The following is a 22,291-nucleotide window of genomic DNA, read 5'->3' as shown; positions in this document are numbered from 1 at the left end:
CTCTCTCTCTCTCTCTCTCTCTCTCTCTCTCTCTCTCTCTCTCTCATAATGTTATTTAAGCATAAGAAAAAATATTCCTCTACTTTCTCTTACCTCTCTCCTCCTTGCATGGCCCCCTTAAAGCTAGGAAAACTAAAATGTCATCTTTAGTGTATGAGCTTATGTGTGTCCATACCACAAAGCCCCCTCACATACATAAGATCAACCTTGTAATTGTCACATAGTAGATCAAATAAAATATAATGCTTGAGGAGACTTAATATGTCAAATGTGTTAAACTTAAAAGTTTGTTTGCTTTCAAGCAACAAACAGTGTAATGTGTGGATTGATATGACTAGCAATTTGATGTCACAATAAGATGGTTTTAATGAATAAAAAATCGGGTTATTGTGTCCTGATGCAATCAAATGAATAAGCTTTGATGCTTTGGAATCCAGTAGAGACAATTGTGATTCTGGGTTCTTGATTTGCTCTTCATCCTTGCCTCTCTATGATGACTGACCCTAGAGAAAACATGTCACACCATTATCCTTAATATATTAATTTATTGATAAGCAAATATGCATAATGAATTATGTTTATCTCAATCTAAAGATATTAAAGAATTTGTGATTCATGTTTTAGAATAAGAATACTACCATGAAGACATGACCATTGCCTTTTACATGAAAAGATTTTAAACACTTTAATCTATTGTAAACTCAAAATAACTTTCCATAAAACTATTTGCAATGGTCCTACTTGTGATACTCTAATATCTAATGTATATATGTGGGTAGGGCAACATGTAAAAGGCTATCTTAAACAATTCTGCCAACAACAAAGTCTATTGTAAGTTAGGATATCAAATAAGTGGATCATATAACTGTATATAGCCAAGTGAATGTGAAGTATAAGAGAATGGGGAGAAGTCTCCAACTTGTTGGTTTTATTGTAGGTAGCAAGAAATATATATTTGGATGTCATTTTCCATGTCTAAGCCCAATCCAGGCAGAGATTTCAAGTGGCTTTTGTTCATAAAGAATCATAGTAAAATAGCTTGAGCTTCTTCAAGAAGCTTTGACATATATTAGTACATATACTTATTAATTTTAAGTCTCACGCATTCATTTAATTTAACATAATGTTGATTATGTTTTAAATAGGATCAACATTATGAATATTAGGAAAATCAAGTATAGTTATGGAGTGCACAACAAAGTATATGATACAGTTTGTATACATATGCATTGTAGCATATTAATGTATAAAATGTCTACCACAAAGTGAGAAGCTTGCCATTTATTCTTACAATATATGGCAATGTGTGCATTAGATTCTAGTAACACATTAGGTTGTCAAGGTCACTATGGAACACTTTTTGCAAATTTGTGTGCGTGTGCATGTGCACGTGCATGCATGTGCGTATATCCACATGCACACATGCATGCATGCATGCATGTGTGTGTGTGTGTGTGTGTGTGTGTGTGTGTGTGTGTGTGTGTGTGTGTGTGTGTGTGTGTGTGTGTGTGTGTGTGTGTGTGTGTGTGTGTGTGTGTGTGTGTGTGTGTGACACATCCCACAAACACACACATATACATTATGTATGTATTTGCATAGTAGATGTACATATAAATATAGATTAGGTGTGAACTACTTTCAAAAATTTTGAATGACTATTAAAAGAAGGCCATGGGGTTCTTCCATGTGTGTCTTCCTAATTTGACTTTTTTCAAAAAAATTATTTATAGGTTTTGCACTGCTTGATTTACAATGAATAGTTTATTCTCATTTGGCTTGTTTTCACATATTTGAGATAATCGATTATTGTTTTACCTTATAGATTATAGGACGCTTCTCGGGGTCTGCTCCAAAGGTGCCTCCATGAGAAGCATATTCATTGGGCCCATCATGATCTGTCATATTCATAACATTCATTAGAATAGTCAAACTGTAGGAAAAGAAAATGGGAGCACCAGATCTATCGAAGACCAACACTTCCATCATTATATTCAACATGAGAATCATTGCACAATATCTACAATGAAGCAAACCAATATATAGGGTGCCAATGCTTACAAGTTTGTAATACAAATTTTGTGGCTAATAAATGAAAGGTCTTGGTTACATTAGCATTGGCTTCTAATTTTCAAGGTTAAAATTTTGACAATTGCATTATATAAATTTCAACAATTAGTTTTCAGTCAAAATTTCGATAATGAAGTTTTAAATTTCAACAAGTAGTTTCTATACAATTAACCTATCTCGAGTCACAAATTGGACCTATTGGCTCCTTTTTTATGATCAATTTAAGATTTAAGTCATCAAATATCATGTATGTTTAGGAAATACTATGTGATGGTTAATATTAGATGTAACTAGTGTATTGTTTAACAAGCCAATAATGTGATCCAATTCAACCACATATTGGTTGAGGGATAAGTACACATTACAAGGCACTTTTTTTGGCTAATAATGTGATCAATTTGTTAGTATTCCCTGTTAGGCTATATTTTGTAATGACGATGTGGTGATAAGATGGTGTTTGTGCACAAAAAAACGGTGTGGTGATAAGATGGTGCCTATGTAAAAGTAAAAAAACTAGCCACTAGTTAACTTGGGTTGACTACCTACTTTTAGGAATGAAGGTTAAACATGTCATCATTAAATGTGATGTTATGGAAAGATGAAGAAAAGATGAGTGTGCTTTGTACATCGATACATGAAGGAACCAGCGAGAGACAAAGCCAGTGAATGATTTTCAATAGGTTATCACATTGCAAATATACAACCAGCAATTTTGGCACTAAAGAAAGTATAGGCTTAATATCATATGAAAAACAAACGAGAAGAGATTCAATAGGGTGAAGAAGAGCTTCAACACTACCACAAGCATCATTAGCATAGATGAGCTTATAATATAAGGTCCAAATTAGAGTGAGGAATTAATTAATGCCGGATATCTGCTAATTAATCCAACAATAAGTCGATTAGGCACGAGGTTTGATGGTACCTGAGAGAAGCGCCCGTCTTGCCATCATGGGCTGATTGTTAGCATTACGGCTACTAACGGCCGAGCTGAGCAGGACGATCAGCAGACCCAGGACTATGAGAACATATTGGAACAAGCTTGACCGCGCCATCCCCTTCTCTCTCTCTCTCTCTCTCTCTCTCTCTCTCTCTCTCTCTCTGCCTGCTTGTCACAAACACGCAGATTCGTTCTAGTCTGTGTCTTCGGCCTCTCGCTTTTAAAAGCATACACCTGCAGCTCATCCGACTGAACGTGCTTGTCCACTACCTCATCACTGCCCTACCAGTCTCCTTTTTCTTTTAGAGAAAGGGAATGCATCGGTTTGCAAAAGTTTTGCGTTTTGTGCGTGTTCCCGATCAATTCAAACACAGTACAGTGTCATCACAAGGACGTGCTTAAGCGTTGTAGGAAGGCAGTTTCGTAGGGCATGTAAAACAATCCAATGCATCTCACACTTTCGAATTTGAATCCATAATGGGGATTGTAACATCATATTCTACATGGAGTTTAGACAATATTTGGTTGGTATTATCTGATATAAATTGGTAGTTCTTTGAGAGCATGCCACATAATGGAGTTTTGAATAAAATCTACATAAGGGCATTCTTTATATCCTTAATGTATCATCAACATCATCACAATCATCTCTCTCTCTCTCTCTCTCTCTCTCTCTCTCTCTCATATGTGCATGCAAGAATGCATATAGGTTTGTTTCTGTGGAAGAAAATATTATATCTTCTCCTTTCCTATGGCTATGAAAGGTGGGAAAGTAAGGATCAATAAGAGAACAAAGTATTATACTGTTGAGTGTTGAAATGACTTGTTTTTTGACTGATTTTTGTTGTTTTTGAGAGCTGAATGGTTGATTTTATGAGACGATTGATTGGTTTGGAAGTGGTTTGAGAGTGTTTTGGATGATATTGATTGTGTTTTGGAAGGTCACGATGATTATTGGTGGTTCTGTCATGTTCTGATAGGTTCTGATTGGTTCTGTATACCTTCTGTTTTGGTCTGTTTTGGTCTGTTTTGTTCTGATTGTCTTCTGTAAGGAGGGATGGAGTATTGATTGATGAAGATTGAGATCTTGTGAAAGCTTATTGAATGGTTTGTGAGAGTTTTGAATGGTTTGAGAATGAGTTATGAGGTTTTGATGACCTTCTGTAACCTTCTGTAGGTCTTCTGTAGAGCTTCTGTCTCTGTTCTGTTCTGTTCTGTTCTATACTGTAGCTGTTCTGGTACTGTTCTGTAACTGTTCTGTATGCTTCTGTGTGTGTTCTGATGGATGAGAGTGTAGCTTGGGAAAGTTTTCTAGCCTTGGAAAGAGGTGAATACAAGTGCAAAAGAGCTGGAAGAAGTAGCTGCTGAAGACTCAAGTGAAGACTAGAGTGAAGTGACAGTAGTGAGCTATGAAAAGACACTGTAGTGGTTCTGGTGACTCTTCATATCAGACATACCTCTTGGGAGGGATATCCACGACCTAAGAAGGATTATTGAGGGTGATTTTTGAGAGATTGTAGTGAGGATATGATGTATTATTGATGGAGAGAGAGAGAGAGAGTCAGAGATAGCCAATTCTACTGAAACAAAGTGATTGTATATGAGAGATTGAGAGAGAAGACTATGAAGATATTGAAGATGAATACTATGTGATGTATTTCTATTCAAAGATGGTGTATTCCTTTGCTTTCTTTGTTCGATTGATGGATTTTGTGAAGATATTGAAGAATATGGTTGATTCTATAAAATCCGTGGGAGATCTACATGATGCTGCATGAAGATTTATTGTGCCTGGTGTTCTTTTCTTCATTGTGATCATATGAAACATGATAAACAAGCTTGTTGGTGTTACAAGATAGATTTTCTTGCAAGAGAATTCCCTTTTCCTTGGTGTTCCTCTCGGGGCTCCATGTTTTTGGTGCGCAGCCGGGGAAACTTGCCATCAACAAGCACCAAAAGAGGCTGAAAATGAAGGAAATGGCATTGTCAAGAATAGAAGAATTCAATGGATGTTTGTAAAGTTCCTTCTTCTACGGAAGAATTGGAATTCCTCATAATCAAAGCCACTTTTCACAAGAAGTTCATCCCACAATGGCGGAAACATATCACTATCATGATGCATGCTCTATGTGGTGGACAGTTTCCTCTTCCTATTGAAGCAGCAGAAACTTGCATCTTGGTGGCAAACTGTTTGGGAACAAACTGAAGAACAGAAACAGAGAGAATGAACATCCATGGAAGATTTGGCATTCATTGAGAAGTTTCCAGACATTATCAAGTGGGAGATTGTGAAGAAGCTTCAGGAGTCTTGGTCTGTAGAGGTTCACAAAGACAAGAAGGAAAAGAGTTGGAATTTGTTCGTGGATGCTTAACAGCAAGATACATGGGATGCTTGGTGTACTGATAATCTTCTATTTGTTCAATTAGCAACCCACTGGAAGTTGGTAGACAGAGTGTTTTTCACAACATACACTATTGAAACCATCAGAAGCTGGCATTACTATGATGATGGTACCACCACAATGCTCAGACGTATGCATTTTGACACCTTCAGAACCGAATACCTTCCTCTGTGCAGTGGAATGAAAGCAGAATTCAGGGACGTTGAAAAGAAAGAAGTAGAAGAAATGTTGGCAAGAGAGTCCTCCAGAGACTGAAGCCTTCTGTTAACCCTCTGTGGAGCACTAACAACATAGTGGAGCCAACCCCCTGATGAATGACGCAATAAAGAGACAAGCATTAGAACGAGTCCAGAGGTACGTGAGAAGAGAGAAAGCAAAAATCAAGGCTGAGAATGAGCTCGCAGCAGAAGCCACCTTTGACGCCCTTGCGGAACTCTTTACAGAAGCCCCAATGGCACATCAAGCCCTTCCTCCTCCTGCTGGAGGTCCACTTCCAAGCCAAATCCGTCCTGGAAATATTGATGACAGGCCAGCGAATGTAGTCCCATTGCCAGTTTTTAAGAGAGAGTACAATGAAGACCCCGATCTTCATGTAGCAGAGTTTATGGTAGCATGTGTGGCTAACAATGCCAGAACCCCTGAGCATTGGTTGGCAATATTTCCCGCCACTTTCAAGGGCATGGCGTTTCAGTGGTATGAGAGACAAGCAACAGGAACTTTTGGCATATGGGACGACCTGAAGTTGGCATTCCTCACTAAATTCAGGCGTGAAGGTTTTGAAGAGCGGATGAGAGAGGAATTTATGAACCTAAGTCAGTCTTCTGGAGAAAGAGTGGAAGCTTATGTCTCACGAATGGAATCCATCCTGAAGAGATGGACTAACCATAATTTAGATGATGGCATTCAGAAGGGGGTGTTTCTCAGAGGATTACAACCAAAAGTCTGTAAGTTTGTGGAGTTGCAAAGACCAGCCACCCTGCAAGCTGCAACAGAAGGTGCACGACTGTACGATGAAGTGGAAGCTAGATTGGCAATGAATACAGAAAGAGGAGTCCTACGTCCTCTGATGCCAGGAATGATGTACCCACCAAATGCAGTTCCAGGGACTGTTCCCTATCCCTACCAACAGATGCCCTCGGTATCACAGTACAGTGCACCAAATCCACAGTGGCCACAATCCATGCCTCAAATGATGGTTCAACCACAACAACAATGGTCCTAACCAATTTCCTCAAAGCCAAATCAGCAGCAACAGTGGAATCCTACCAACTGGAGCCAACAGCCAATAGTTCAAACAAGAGCTCTGAATCAGAACCAGAACAGAGATCCCTCTGTACCAGCCCAACCCGTTTATGCAGTGATTACAGAAACTCCTCAAAACCCTCCTGCCAGTGCCTCAGGAGGAGAAAGCTTGAAGGACTACTTATCCAACTCAGTTGCAAACATCAAAAAAGAGTTGATGGATGTGATTATAGAACAACTACAGACGTTGAAAGTGAATACCGCTAGCCTATCCAATGTTGCAGGAGCAGGAAGAGATGTGATGCGGTCAAATACTTGGTGTGGTAAGTGTCATCAAGCAGGCCATTTAGCCACTGAATGTATACGCAAACCAACTATTCCTGGGGCCTTCTGTTCTTACTGTTTGCGGAAGAACCATACAGAGGACATTTGCTCTTTGAAGGAGATGCATGATAGGAGAAGGAAGGAAGAAGACGCAAGATTCAACTTGCTGGAATCCAAAATGACAACACAGGATATTGGACCCAAGCCTAGAGAGTTTGGTCCTAATTTCGGACCCAGAAGATTTCCCTCTCAAAGTTACAGAGGAAGACAGTCTGGCGGTGGTCAGAGATCAGAAGTGGAATGTTACAGATGCGGAGAAAAGGGACACATCTCACCAAATTGTCCAAATCCTCGAAGGTCAGTGGATTACAAGCCCTTATGCAGTCGATGCAAAGGAAAGGCAACACTGCAAAAGACTGTCCAAGCCCCGCCCCAGTGAAAAACAGTGCTTCTGATAGTCCGGCCAAGGCCCAAGAGCCTACCTCCAATTTAGTGGAATTGGAAGTTGCTGTCATCACGCGTGCAAAGCAGAAGGAACCATCTATCCAAAAAGAAAATAACCCTTCTGCCAGAACAGTGAAGTTCAATCTTCCACCAGAAGAACAGCACAGAACAGAGCCTGACAGTGCCGTACAAAGCCCTACAGTGCCACAGAGAGTTACAGAGACAGTTACAGAGACAGGACCAGAGGTCTAGGAGACAGAAGAGGAGGAAGTGCCACAAGTGGCAGAAGAAGTTCCCATGATGCCCCTGTTGGAAGAAAGAGGGAAAATGAAAATGGGTATTGCCCCATTCCCTAACCGGTTAGAGAAGCCAGTGGATCCTATTAAGGAATACGATCTAGTCAGAGATTTAGATACCTTTAAACTAAACCTCACATTCCGACAATTATTGATGTTGTCTCCTAGTTGCCGAAAAAGGTTCAAAAGTATACTGACAAGAAGTCGGGGCTTAAGGATTGCTCCCTCAACAGCAACAACGTCCAATAAAGCTCCAGAGCTTGTAAAAGAAGTGGATGTGGCTAACGCTTTCCTAGATCCGGGTACCCCAGAGACTGGTGTGTGGATAGAAGGTTGCTTTATTGCAAATGCACTGATTGATGGTGGTTCATCAGTGAACATTATGACGGATGTGACAATGAAGGATCTAGGCCTACAAGGTGTGCAACCCACCCAATGGCTCATCAGACTGGCAGATCAGAGTAGGATCAAGCCTTTGGGCATTCTCCCATATGTGAAGACTACAGTGGCTGGAAAAGATTATTGGCTAACCTATCTGGTGGTGAAGCCAAACTCTTATGGCACATCCTATCCTCTGTTACTGGGCAGACCATGGCTTTTTGAATCCCGAGCAAGGACGGATTGGTTCAAAGGAACTTTGACCTTGGGTAGAGGACCCAATAAAGTGGTGTTGAAACTGTATGGTTCTCAAAAAGGACATGGATCCACCTCCTTGGAATTATTTTCTGACTTCCCTAATGAGGCTACAGATGGAACATCAGCAGACGAAGATGCTGTCAAGCAGATCCTCCCCAAGAAAACAGTGGCACGTTCCTTAACAATGGATACTGTAAGCCGACTTCCAAAAGATGCAAAGCCATTATCAATGGGTGAATACTTCCTCCTGAACCAGGAATGACTTCTGAAATCACTTCTGACAGTGAGATAGAAGCATGGATGTACTGCTCTCCCTGTTACATGGCCATAGCAGAGCCAGAGACAGAGGTAGAAGATGAAATAGAAAACCTGTTCTTCTCTTACAGAGCTCCTACAGAAGCAGGAGCAGAGACAGAGACAGAGACAGAGACAGAGACAGAGACAGAGACAGAAGCAGGAGCAGAGACAGAGACAGAGACAGAGACAGAGACAGAAGCAGAAGCAGAGATAGAGACAGAGACAGAAGCAGAAGAGGATGGATATGATATGGACGAAGAAGGTTATGAAAGTGAGCTAGAAGAATCTATCCCAGCTGAAGAGGATACATTTGGAGAAGAAGTTCCAGAAGCTTCAGAAGCAGACGAGCTCATGCTATGGGCCAGAATGGCGATGGTACCATTTGGTCTGGTAAATGGATCTTCTTATATGCAAAATTCTTATAAGACGTGGGTTAAGAAGAACAAGCCGTCTTTCAGCAGTGGCTCATGCCGTCCTAACCCATCCTTGCCAAAGAAAGATGATGATGATGCACCGTGCCAACAAGCACCAATCCAACTAACCCAACAGGCATCAGAGGGTCCCTGTTATGTGACGTTCTTGGATGTGTCATCTTCAGAAGAGGAGTCTTCAAGCCAAGAGGTAATTAGTTTTGAAACCAAACCCGAAACGGCTCTAATCCCATTCCAACATCTTAAGGAGCAACCTAAGTCTCCACCAAAAGAAGAAGTTGGTTCTAGTGGGACATCAGAAGAGGACACCACTCCCTTGAAGGAGTCGGATCTGTATCCAGAAGCAGTCCGTGGAACCTTCATCCGTGAAGTAGAAGGTGAAAGGCAGTTAACTTTTGTGGATGCAGAAGGCACTGAACGCCACTTGAAGGTGGGTAGCAGTCTCCCAGAAGAGGAGTTGTCAACCTTGTACAACTTGTTGAAAGAAAATTTGGACGTGTTTGCATGGTCTTACAAAGACTTAAAGGGGATTGATCCCACAATATGTCAACATCATATTGACTTGGAGCCTGATGCCAAGCTAGTACGGCAACGACAAAGGCGAATGAACCCGAATTATTCCACATTGGTGAAAGCGGAGCTGTTGAAGCTTCTGGAAGCCGAGTTCATCTATCCAGTGGCAAATAGTGAATGGGTTTCACCCATCGTGGTTGTACCCAAGAAGAATGGCAAATTGCGAATATGTGTGGACTTCCGAAAGCTCAATTCTAAAACAAAGAAGGATCACTTTCCTATCCCTTTCACAGACCAACTGTTGGACACAGTGGCAGGACATGAGCTTTATTCCCTTTTGGATGGATTCAGGGGATACAACCAAGTCCAAATCGCAGAAGAGGACCAATCCAAAACAACCTTCACCACAGAATGGGGGACCTACGCTTACCGAGTGATGCCATTTGGGCTCTGCAATGCCCCTGCTACTTTCCAACGAGTCATGATGGCTGCATTTCAAAATCATCTGCATGACTTTATTGAGGTATATTTGGATGACTTCTGTGTCTATAGTTTGATCCGTGAACACTGGGAACACCTGGAACAATGCTTTGACCGATGCCGGGAGTATGGGATTTTCCTCAACCCCGACAAATGCATCTTTGGGGTCTCTTCTGGAGTTCTGTTGGGCCACATTGTCTCTACACAAGGGATTTCAACGGACCCTGCAAAGATTGAAAAGATCGCAGCTCTGACAGCACCCACCAACCTCAAACAGTTGAGGGGATTCCTAGGCCATGTGGGTTACTACAGAAGGTTCATAGCCCATTTTGCAACAAAGGCAAACTCCTTGCACAAGCTTCTGAGGAAAGATGCAGAGTTTACTTGGACGGAAGAATGTGACAAAGCCTTCCACACTCTGAAGCAGTGTCTGATAGAGGCACCCATTCTGCAACCTCCTGATTGGACGAAAGAGTTCCATGTACACACTGATGCATCAATTGAAGGTTTAGGTGCTGTCCTGTGCCAAAAGGGTTCCTCGAAGTTGGATCAACCGATCTATTACGCAAGCCGAAAAGTCACTGATAGGGAACGGAACTATACAGTGACAGAGCTGGAGTGCTTGGCAATGGTGTTTGCCCTAGAGAAGTTTTGCCACTACCTCCTATCTACCCACTTTAAATTTTATGTGGATCATGAGGCCCTGTCCTTCCTGATGAACAAAGCGGATGTGAAAGGACGAATGATGAGATGGCTCCTTTTATTCCAGGAGTTCGACTTTGAGGTGATTACTAAGCCTGGCCGTTCCCATGTTCTGGCTGATCATCTGTCGCGTATCCCACAAACTGCAGATGAGGAGCAGGATGATCCAGACCTCCTTGATGCTTCCCTATTCTTGGTAGAAACTGTAACTCCCTGGTATGCAGACATTGCCAATCTGCTGGCAACCCAACAGTATCCTCCTGGTATTTCTAGTCGGGAGAGGAAGAAGCTTATGCTAGAATCAGCCCCCTACACCCTGCTAGGTGGTGCACTGTACAAGAAAGGCAAAGATGAAGTGCTCCGAAGATGTGTTGCAGGAAATGAGATTGGGATTGTTTTGAAGGCTTGTCATGACGAGCCATGTGGAGGCCATTTTGCAGGAGAAGCTACAGCCAGGAAGGCTCTGCTAGCAGGATATTGGTGGCCTACAATTCACAAGGATGCCTATGATTACTGTAAAAGATGTGATGCTTGTCAAAGAATGGGGAAACCCACGAAGACAAGTGCCATGCCACTGCAACCTATCCTTCCGTTGAAGCCGTTTGAGAAGTGGGGCATCGACTTCGTAGGTCCGATCGATCCTCCTACCAGAAGGAAACGGAACCGATACATCCTCGTATGTACGGATTATGTTACAAAGTGGTGTGAAGCTAAAGCCCTAAAGCGGGACGATGGTAACAGCATGGCCCTGTTCATGTATGAGAATATCATCACCCATTTTGGCAGTCCCTTAGAGCTGGTAAGTGATAGAGGCACGCATTTCCTCAACAAAGTCATGGAAGAGTTGACAGAGTTGTATAAGATCCGCCATCGCAAGTCCACTCCTTATTACCCCAGAGCCAACGGCCAAGTCGAAGTCACCAATCGCATCCTCTGCTCGATTCTGACAAGAACAGTTGCCGCACATCGTCGTGATTGGGATGATCGACTTACAGAGGCCCTCTGGGCGTACAGAACCTCCCATAAAGTAGCAACAGGACAGACACCCTTCCAGCTGGTGTATGGAACAGAAGTTGTTTTTCCTGTTGAATTGGAACTACCCTCTTTGAGAGTAGCTATCAAAGAGCTTTTAGGGGACGATGATTCACTGCAACGCCGTCTCCTGCACTTGGAATGTTTGGACGAAATTCGTAGGATGGCTCTACAGTGCATGGAAGCCACGCAAGCTCGACGCAAGGCTTACCATGACAGCTTCATCAAGCACAAGGAGTTCAAAGAAGGTGATTTGGTCCTAGCCTATGATTCACGCTTTGGCAAGTTTCCTGGCAAGCTCCAACAGCGGTGGATGGGCCCCTATAAGGTACTTGCAGTCAACCCTAATGGCTCTGTCCAAGTGCAGACCGTTGATGCCTCTGATGATCCCTTTCTGATCAATGGATATCGCCTGAAGAAGTACTTCCCTCCTTGGGGATCTTGACAATTACGGTCACTTGATCTTTTCCCTCATTGGCACGGACTGTACTTCTTATGATGCTACTTCTGATAGCCGTTCTTCAGTCATTCCTGATGAAGTGGACGCAACCCTCTGTCTCCTCAACCCTACCTTCTAGCCTTGATCTCTTATCCTCTATTTTTCACCAGCGACAGTGGCGAGTGGGTTCTGACAAATGGTAGTTCTACCATTCCCTTGCTCAATTCGAAAAAAAAAAGGAAAGTATACATATCGATCATGGGAGAAAAGGACTAAGGTCCCTGTCATGCCGACCTATTCTTCGAGAAAAGGTAGAAACACCCTCGGGAATAGGGGAAAACAAAAGGAAAGAAAAAAAAGAAAAGAAAAACAAAACTGTTATGAGAGAAAAGGAAGAACTTCCCTTTCATAGCAGGCCTCGTTCCGAGAAAAGGTGGTAAACACCCTTGGGCGAGAAGCTGGCTGTGGAAAAGGTGGCAACACCCAGCAGTCCAGAAAGTGGATTCATTGATTGATATCCCTCGGATCCAATTCCGACGCTACCTCCCTTGGTACGCTGTGTCCTGGGTCTTTCTGCAGAGTGTTTAACTGTCCTCTAGCAGACGACATGTTCCTATCCAACACAACGTTCGATTTTATGGCTACCTCCCTGGGTACGCCTCTTCAGCAACTGATGACGTGATCTTCATCGACAAACAATCAAGTGACGTGAGCTTTCATCCTAACCGGATGGGGAAGTGAGTATGGTTGCCCTCTATAATTATCAACAGAGCATGAGACAGAGGGTGGGGCGAGAGACCAGTCTTTTCTCTTCAAATCAAATGAGAGGTGAGTAGTGTGAATGAAGTGTTGCACGCACGGGATGGGCCTCTTGATGCACAAAGCACAATTTGTTTATGTGCACTGCACTGCACCATCAAATGTGCACCCTGGCATACTCCTTCTGTACCATTTCCTCCTTGTCGATTCCTCAACCGGGTACGAGATATGGGTTTCAATCCTTGTTCCTCGAGTGATATTAGTCGTGGGGCAAGTGCCAGTTCTTTCATTCCATTTGAGTGACTGTGAGTTGTGCAATATCCCTCATCATCGACGAATTTCCTACGATTCCTTCTATCAGCTACCTCCCTGGGTGCTGCCGCGTGGTCCCTGCCATGACGGACGTGTGCCGAGAAGATGCCTTAGTACCTCCAGAAGCTGACAACAACACAGGAAGTGCCATCGACAATTTACTTTGATCCTCAACAAAATGGGCCAAGTTTTTCTAACCCTACAACTTTTGTTTCTCAGTGCTGGTCATGTTTTAAGTGTGGGGATGTTAGTGGATGGTCTGTGGCGTGGTCCTAGGTCCCTGTTGCTCGGTTAACCCTATCCGTTAAGGTCTTAAGTGTGGGGACGCGTCCCTGCACGTCTCCATTGTATACCCCTCTGCATATGCCTTAACCTGTTCATGCATGTATGCCATGACTTGCTTTTACCCTACTGGGATCCCTTCCCACCCACCCGGTTATGTTCCACCCACCCTTGGGGCTGTTCCCTTGCAGTTTTCCTTCATTCCCTAATTTTGCGGTCCTACCATGTGAATGCATCCTACGTTCACCGAAGTCCAAATCCAACCTCATAGCCCTGTTCCTCTCTTTAAACTAACCATTTTTTCTGTTTACCTACCCCTGTTCCGGTGCACGGTTTTTGCGTTATTAATTTTTGAAGCATTTTGCGCAAATTAGCCGGTTTTTCATATGAACACGCTTTTCTTGCTGCGGAACCATGATCTGACATCATAGCCCTGACAACCACTTTTTCCCTGACATTTTTCCTTCTTACTCTGCGTCATTCTGCTCCACAATTTGTCCAATATTCATTTTCCGGTTTTTTACACTTTTTTCGTGCGTATTTTTGACATTTTTCCATGTGAACCTGCCCTGTTTGCATCGAAATTCCAATTTGATTTGACAGCCGTGTCCCTTGTGTCTTCCCTCACCTTTTTCCTTTTTCCTCCACCCTTTTTCGACTTTCAGATTTTTAATTATTAATTTTTAAATGTGTTTTCGGCCGTCTTTTTGGTGTTTTTTGCATGTGAACCCCTCCTTCTTCCACCGGAACTGCGGTTTACCATGACCACCCTGTGCCATTCCTTCCTGCGGACATTTTTCTTTCTTACTGCATGTCATTCCGGCGAACGGTTCGTCCAATATTAATTTCCGATCCCATTTTCGGGCTTGTTTTTTTGGGTTTTTCCTACGTGAACGCGTCTTATCTCAATCAGAACTATGTTTTGATGTGATAGGATTGTCGGGCACGTCTTTCTGTACAGCTTTCCTTTTTTCTGCACCTCATTTCGATGCACGGATTTTCTGATATTAATTTTTAATTGTGTTTTTTGGTTCGTTTTTTGTGTTTTTTGCACGTGACCGCCCTTTACCCCCCCGGAACCTCCATCACATATTTTCCCTGTCTTTCCCCTGTTGTCCTGCCCACTTTTTATTTTTACATCCTTTCGTTTTGACGTCCGGATTGGGAGTTCTTAATTTTTCTTTATTTTTTATGTGTTTTTACGCGCCCGTCCCGCGCGTGAACGCGCTCGTTTTCACTTTTACGCGTCTTAACGTGCCCCCGTCACATCCTCGTGCCTCGTCCTCGTATCCGGGCGTCCATTCACTCCCGTCACGGTAAATTTTTTTACCCCGTCCCGCGCACGTGCGCGGGACGGGGGTACGCGTCCCTCTTGGGCCCCTACCCCACCCATTTCTATTTCCCCCACCCTACCCTTCCCTGGGTATCCCCTACCCTACCCCGCCCATAACCCTAACCTACCCCGCCCATAACCCTACCCTACCCCACCCCCAACCCTACCCCTACCCTTTCCCCATGGGCCTCCTGCCCATCTCCTCCTTCGGGCACCCCACCCCTCTTGGGCACCCCCCGTGGGTGCCCTTATCCCCCCACCCCCTTACCTATCCCCCCCCCTACCCTGACCCCTCCCCACCCTAACCGCCTCTTTCCCTTCCTCTTTCCTCTCCCTGCGTCGTCCTCCCTCTCCTCCATCTTCTCCTCCCGATCTCCTACCCTCCTCCTTCTCTCCTCCCTCACGCCTTTCCCGCGCCCTGCGTGACGAGCCCCTGTGCCACGTGACGAGCCGCCCTTTCGCTGTGGCCCTCCCGACATCGCCTGTGGCCACCCTCGCCAGTGTCTCCCACCGTGAGGCCTTGCACCCCCGCCCTCTGGTCGCCCTCGTCGCGTCCTCCTTGACGTCCAGGCCCTCCTGCCGCGCCCCCTCCTGGACACCCTCGCCACGGTCGCCCCTGCCTGCCGCGTGCCCCGGCGTCCGTCCCCTCCTGCTGCCTCCTGCCCCGCCGCCAACCGTCGCCAGTCCGCCGCCCCGCTATGGCCTTCCCCCCCTCCACGACGCGTGCTGACCGCCACCCTGTACTCGCCCTGCACGCGATCAGCCGCCCGTTGACTTCCCTGCCACGTGGTCCCCTACCCGCCGCCCCAAACACATGCCCTTCCCACCCACTAACCCACTAAACCACCCTCCCATTAGCCCCCCTTCCCATCCATTAACCCACTAAACCACCCTCCCATTAGCCCCCCTTCCCACCCACTAACCCACTAAACCACCCTCCCATTAGCCCCCCTTCCCCCCACTGTCCCCCATTCCCACACATCCACCTACACCTCCCTCTAAGCCCCTTCCCCCCCATCAACACACACTCAACACCCTACCCTAACCCCGCACAAACTCCTGTTCCACTGCAGATCTGCAGCAAGAACCCACCCTTCTTCACCACTGTCCTACCTTGCAGACCCGTAGCCACCAACCCTACCAAACCCGGTTTTCCCTCGAGATGCCGCCACACGCATGCGTGTGTAATTGTTCGATTGTTCGTGCTTGATCGTGTGATTGTGCGGGATCGTGTGCGGACGATCATTAGTTGGTTGCTGCCACACAGCCTGTTGCTGGGTATTTTTCTCTGATTTTTAATTAACACACCCGTCCATCCTTTTTCCATTTAAATAACAAATAAAAAACACACAAAAACATTGAAAAATACAAAACAACTCATTAACAACTCCTTTCAATTCTGAAAAAAATCCAGAAAAATCTCGAAAACTTTCCTTTTATTTTTGCAACCCATGGCTATATTTTTCTCAACCTGTAAACTTCAAATAAAAATAGTTTTTTGCCCATTTTAAAATTCCAAAATCTTTCCAATTACCAAAAAATATGATAAAAATTCATTTAAAATGCTAAAAACTTCCAAATTAATTTCTAAAAAATTCCTAACACTTCCCTTCACATTTTTATTTATTTTTGGCATATTTTTCTCAGCTATTATAATATTTAATTTCACACCTAAATTCCTTCGAAATAAAACACAACTCAATAAAATAACAAACAACCTTTTTCATTCAACACACCAACTAACCGTCTAGAAAAAAAATCCAGATATTTTTGGATTGAGGAGAGCGCATTCTTTGCATTTTCATACACCCACTACCAGGTATTTCCCTTTTATTCGTTTTTTTTTAACACAAACATAAACAACAAAAACACACCAGCTACCCCAAAACCCACGATTAATATCAAACTAAGAAAAAACAACCACGGCAAACAACCAAAAACACACAAACAATACCACCATGGCACGCACATTCGCGCTAAATACACACCTACTTTTTAATTAAAATAAACCCGCCGTTCACTTAGCACGCGCTACGTGCGCTCAAGAGGCACTTTAATTTTTATTTAAAATGAACCAGCCGTCACATGAGCACGCGCTGGTAAAAAAGCGCTCCACATCACCTTAATTTGTAATCAATGAACTTGCATTTAGAGACCCAGTCTGGGTATCGAAGTCCGAGATTCGAATAAAAGCACAGCTTCACCTAATAATTGGTAATTAAATTTATAAGAAGGAACCGCCGTTTTCTTGCTAAGGTTTATCACCTAATAAAATTTCACCCATTCTTAATAATTTATTAAAATAAACCCTTCATTAAATTACTCCCCCTTCACTGCACTTAATTCTCCTTTTTTAATGAACCGTTTCGTGGGATGGGTATGCGCAGTCCTTAGAGTTCTATCACCGATGTAGTCTTGATATGTGTCGGATATGGTATTGTTTTGGTTTACTGTCTTTGTTACGGTTAAGGGTACGGTATGCAGTTTTTTTCTTTTCTTGCCTGATACGGGGTTCTGGGTGTTTGTATGATGCATAGCATGAAGCTTTCGGTCGCATTTGTCTCAAGGTCATGTCGAATTTTTTTTCTAGGCTGTGGATTGCTTGGGGTTAGTTGGTCGAGTCCCGTTTTATTGTTTTGGTTGTTCTCTTATCCTTGGCTTTTTGTCTGTTGCTTTGCAGGCATTCTCCTTGATTGTCTGTGTTTGTGGTGTGTGTGTAACCATCTGAATGGCGCCTTCTCACGCTCCTCCCCCTATCCAGTACGTCCCATTAGTCAGTAGGGATTACTCTTCCCTACTTACTTTTGAGCCTCTCACGAAGGCGGGACTCGCTGCTTTTGTGGCTACTTCTTTTCCCCTGCTTCCAGAGGATCCGTCGTTATGTGATGAGTTTCTGGCCTCTTACAGCAAGAAGACAGGACTAGTCCAGGGAATTTCTATGACTTTGACACCTCGAGGCTTAGGGAAGGCTTTGTCTCTACCTTTCAAAGGTGAACCTTTTGTTACCACTCGTCAGCTTTTCTCTAATGAAGAGATTCTGAAGCTGTTGCAAAAGCAGACCAGGGAAATCCTCGATGTTAAGAAGGTGATCAACTCTTCAGGAGTTTCCTTTTCTATGATCACTGATCCCGTATGGAAGACGATCTGTCAGTTTCTCTAGGACAGGTTTATGCCTGCCAAAACGCCATCCCAGTATTTGTCCAAAGAGCTTTTCACAGCTTCCAGGATGGTGTTAAAAGGAGTTGCTATTGATTGGAGCACTTACCTCCTCACTAAAATGGATCAGCATTTCGTCAAAGTCACCAGGGGTAATGTTACCAATGCCACATATGGATCATATTTGTCTGCCTTCTTGACCTATTCAGGTTTACAGAAGACTGTGCCTCCACCTCCTCCATCAGATCCCGTACCTCCTCCTCCACCTTCAGATGAGTCAGAACCCATTGACATAGAGGATGATGATTCTCCACCTCCCCTGGTCATCCAGCGCAAACGCTTGAAGCGGGTAGCGGATAAAGCTCCTTCAGTACTTCCTTCAGTGCCCATTCCTGCTACCTCTGGCAGTGATCTCCCTGGGTATCTCACTTGTAATAACCTATTCAGAGCACATCGCGAAGGATCAATGGACATATCAGTTCCCTCCCTGAACAGTCTAGTTTCAGGAGATGCAATTCCTTTCCTCTGTAAAGATATTCAAAGCTCCATTGAGTTGTCAGTGACAGCCTGTGTTCAACAGCTGTACGTGTCTTTTTATGAAGAACTCATGCAGTCTAAGGACCAGTTGCATAAGGCAACATCTGAGTTAGCTTCTGCTAAGGATACCCTAGCAGATTTGTTTAAGCAAATGGAACAGCAAACCCAACTGGTTGCCACCCAAAGCGATGAGATTTCTTCTTTGAAGATCCAGTTACTAGAGGCTCACTCACAGCTTATTTGCCTTTCCGAGGAGAAGGAGAGGATGTCCAGAGAAGCACAGGAGTTCCAAGCTATCTTAGATGACAAAATTTCAGCTTTACAGATTGCTAATGACACAGTTGCAAGATCAACTGGCCAAGTCCCGCTCTGTTCCTCCAAGCCCTAATGTTCCCTTGATTCCTTCTCTTTCACAGCAGGACTTGGCTGCTTTTCAGAGATAGGCTACTTTGTGCCCTCTATTTCAAGATAAAGTGGAAAGATTGCAGTCCAGAATGAATTTGTTATGGTCTACCTTTGAGCAGTTTCAGGAATATGTTCTACCAAACCATTCTTTCTTTGTCCACTACCACTTACAGAAGTTGGTCTTCTATATGAAGCTTTCCACGATGGATTTACCTCTTCCAGAGGATGGATGGAGTGGGGCTTGGTCTGTTGAGTTGTTGACAGAGGTAGTACGAATGGTGTTTGAAGATTCTATCACGCTAGATACCATGTTGATATCATACATGTATCTACGAGGAGACTTGTTAATTCCAGATGAGGTGGATATGGCATGGTATGTGGGGGATGTGGTCTTACAGGCTATTTTGTATGTCAATCATTTGGAGTTGCGCATAGCTGACATGTTCCAGAGTTACTCCTCCAAAGTGGCTGATTGTCATGATAATTCATGGCATCCCATGATTGATTCTGTGGTCCTAAATCAAAGACAAAACACAGCTCCTACCTCTGCCCAGAGTACTAATCAACTGAGGATGGATCTCTTGGCCTATCTTTCAAAACATAATCCATTTGATGCTACCTTCTTTGATGCCTATCATTGACGATCTCTCTTAGGACCTTCTGTTCCTACCCTCCTCTATTACCAACAAATGGCTCACCGCTATGCTATATATCTTTCCCTTTGTCAATCTAATTCCACAACTATTTTACCCCTTCTTTTCCAACCTTCATCTTTCCCTCAAATTCCCATTTTTACATACTGTTCCTTTATTGAGGATAGGGTATTTTCCCCTTCTCCACCCTGTCCTTCTCCATCCATTAATGTACCCTCTACATTTCCTATTTATCAGTTAACACCGTTCCTTAGTGATTCCCTCCAAATTTCTACCACTCCTTCTTTAAACTTTTCCTCTTTTTATGATTTTTCCTATCCCTCACTTCATCCACTTTTCCTTATTCCACTACCCTCTCCTAACACTTCTATATCTCAACCACCTCAGTTGGTTAGTGACTGTGACGGGTTTGATAATCAGATTTCCAGAAGAAAGGGATGGAGTTCGGATGATTGCCTTACAGGACCTCAGATTAATTGGCCAGTAATTCCAGGAGAATGGACAGCTTCCAGTCAAGCTTATCAGAACTATGTTCATTTTGCTCAGCAGTATTCACAGTCTGCAGATCCCTCAGTGAGATTAACTGCTCACTTTGCTTGGTACCTGGCGTATATGCATAGGCACTCTCATAATGATTCCAAGCCTATTCCAAAGTTGTGCATGAATGTCAATGTAAGCATTGATTCCCAACAGCTGGATATTTTGTATTTTCATGCCCTTTGTTTGCCTAGCAGATACCTGGTCCTGTTGGAAAGGATGTGTTGTCTCCAGTTTTTTCAAAATCCTCCCAAAAACTTTGTAGATGAATCCTTGTCTATAGATCGTTTCCGACAACATCAATCTTTCAAGATGGATCATCTTCATTGATACCTTTCCAATGTATGGTGGATGCTTTTTAATGAAAATCTCTCTTTTTGGAGGAGTCATTCAGATGGTTGTGTTGTGTATTAGTGTTTGTATTGTGAGTTCATTTATGTTATATGAGCGTGGTGGTTTCCTATTGGATTTCGTGTGCGAGCTACGTTTTGGAGAATTGTGGTGATGGGATCGTGGATGCAGAATTGAAGTTGATGCTGATGAAGAAAAAGCAAACTCTTATATCCTTTACAAATTTGTTGTGATTTTCTTGTTTGCTAAGCGGTGTTAATGTCTAAAGGGTTTTCCTTTCTTTGTATTTTTATATCAGAAACAGGTTATAAGTTGGGGTCGTGGTGGATGGATTCTTTTTGAAAAGATATTGAAGATCCAAGTTGCGCTTTCTAATGAACTTGTATTCCCTTTTTCCTGGGTTGCGAGGACGCTTCCTTATTAAGTGTGGGGATATGTTGAGTGTTGAAATGACTTGTTTTTTGGCTGATTTTTGTTGTTTTTGAGAGCTGAATGGTTGATTATATGAGATGATTGATTGGTTTGGAAGTGGTTTGAGAGTGTTTTGGATGATATTGATTGTGTTTTGGAAGTTCATGATGATTATTGGTGGTTCTGTCATGTTCTGATAGGTTCTGATTGGTTCTGTATACCTTCTGTTTTGGTCTGTTTTGTTCTGATTGTCTTCTGTAAGGAGGGATGGAGTATTGATTGATAAAGATTGAGATCTTGTGAAAGCTTATTGAATGGTTTGTGAGAGTTTGGAATGGTTTGAGAATGAGTTATGAGGTTTTGATGACCTTCTGTAACCTTCTGTAGGTCTTCTGTAGAGCTTCTGTCTCTGTTCTGTTCTGTTCTGTTCTGTACTGTAGCTGTTCTGGTACTGTTCTGTAACTGTTTTGTATGCTTCTGTATGTGTTCTGATGGATGAGAGTGTAGCTTGGGAAAGTTTTCTAGCCTTGGAAAGAGGTGAATACAAGTGCAAAAGAGCTGGAAGAAGTGGAAGAAGTAGCTGCTGAAGACTCAAGTGAAGACTAGAGTGAAGTGACAGTAGTGAGCTATGAAAAGACACTGTAGTGGTTCTGGTGACTCTTCATATCAGACATACCTCTTGGGAGGGATATCCACGACCTAAGAAGGATTATTGAGGGTGATTTTTGAGAGAATGTAGTGAGGATATGATGTATTATTGATGGAGAGAGAGAGAGAGAGTCAGAGATAGCCAATTCTACTGAAACAAAGTGATTGTATATGAGAGATTGAGAGAGAAGACTATGAAGATATTGAAGATGAATACTATGTGATGTATTTCCATTCAAAGATGGTGTATTCCTTTGCTTTCTTTGTTCTATTGATAGATTTTGTGAAGATATTGAAGAATATGGTTGATTCTATAAAATCCGTGGGAGGTCTACATGATGCTGCATGAAGATTTGTTGTGCCTGGTGTTCTTTTCTTCATTGTGATCATATGAAACATGATAAACAAGCTTGTTGGTGTTACAAGATAGATTTTCTTGCAAGAGAATTCCCTTTTCCTTGGTGTTCCTCTCGGGGCTCCATATACATGCAATATCCTTTCAATTAAACAAGTTTTCATATGAAAGTAGCTATTAGGTGCTTTCTAGTAAGTTTGCCAACATCGTGATATGTATAGAGATATCACTCGGGGAGTCACCATATAGAACATGTAAGATACCATGTGAGTTCAAAGGAGAGGGTGTTTTATTTAGTAAAATATAC

General features: G+C 43.1%; 1 long non-coding RNA gene across 2 annotated transcripts; it reads right to left on the bottom strand.

Moving 5' to 3' along the window:
* Nucleotides 1-224: 224 nt before the first annotated feature.
* On the bottom strand, nt 225-3,207 carry LOC148023460 (uncharacterized). Of its 2 annotated transcripts, none has more exons than XR_015693500.1 (3): nt 2,993-3,207; nt 1,816-1,895; nt 225-497 (listed from the first exon to the last, which is right to left on the bottom strand). It is a non-coding gene; the product is annotated as an uncharacterized LOC148023460 (long non-coding RNA). The 2 variants fall into 2 exon arrangements; XR_015693499.1 differs by having other exon boundaries at nt 225-503; nt 2,993-3,204.
* Nucleotides 3,208-22,291: the final 19,084 nt, after the last annotated feature.

The sequence above is a fragment of the Lygodium microphyllum genome, chromosome 16, assembly GCF_053477565.2.
Source record: "Lygodium microphyllum isolate KBCC chromosome 16, Lygodium_microphyllum_v1.1.10, whole genome shotgun sequence".
In the NCBI taxonomy this organism is placed as follows: domain Eukaryota; kingdom Viridiplantae; phylum Streptophyta; class Polypodiopsida; order Schizaeales; family Lygodiaceae; genus Lygodium; species Lygodium microphyllum.
Note: the sequence above shows the minus strand (reverse complement) of the source record. Positions and strands in the feature narration are given on the sequence as shown.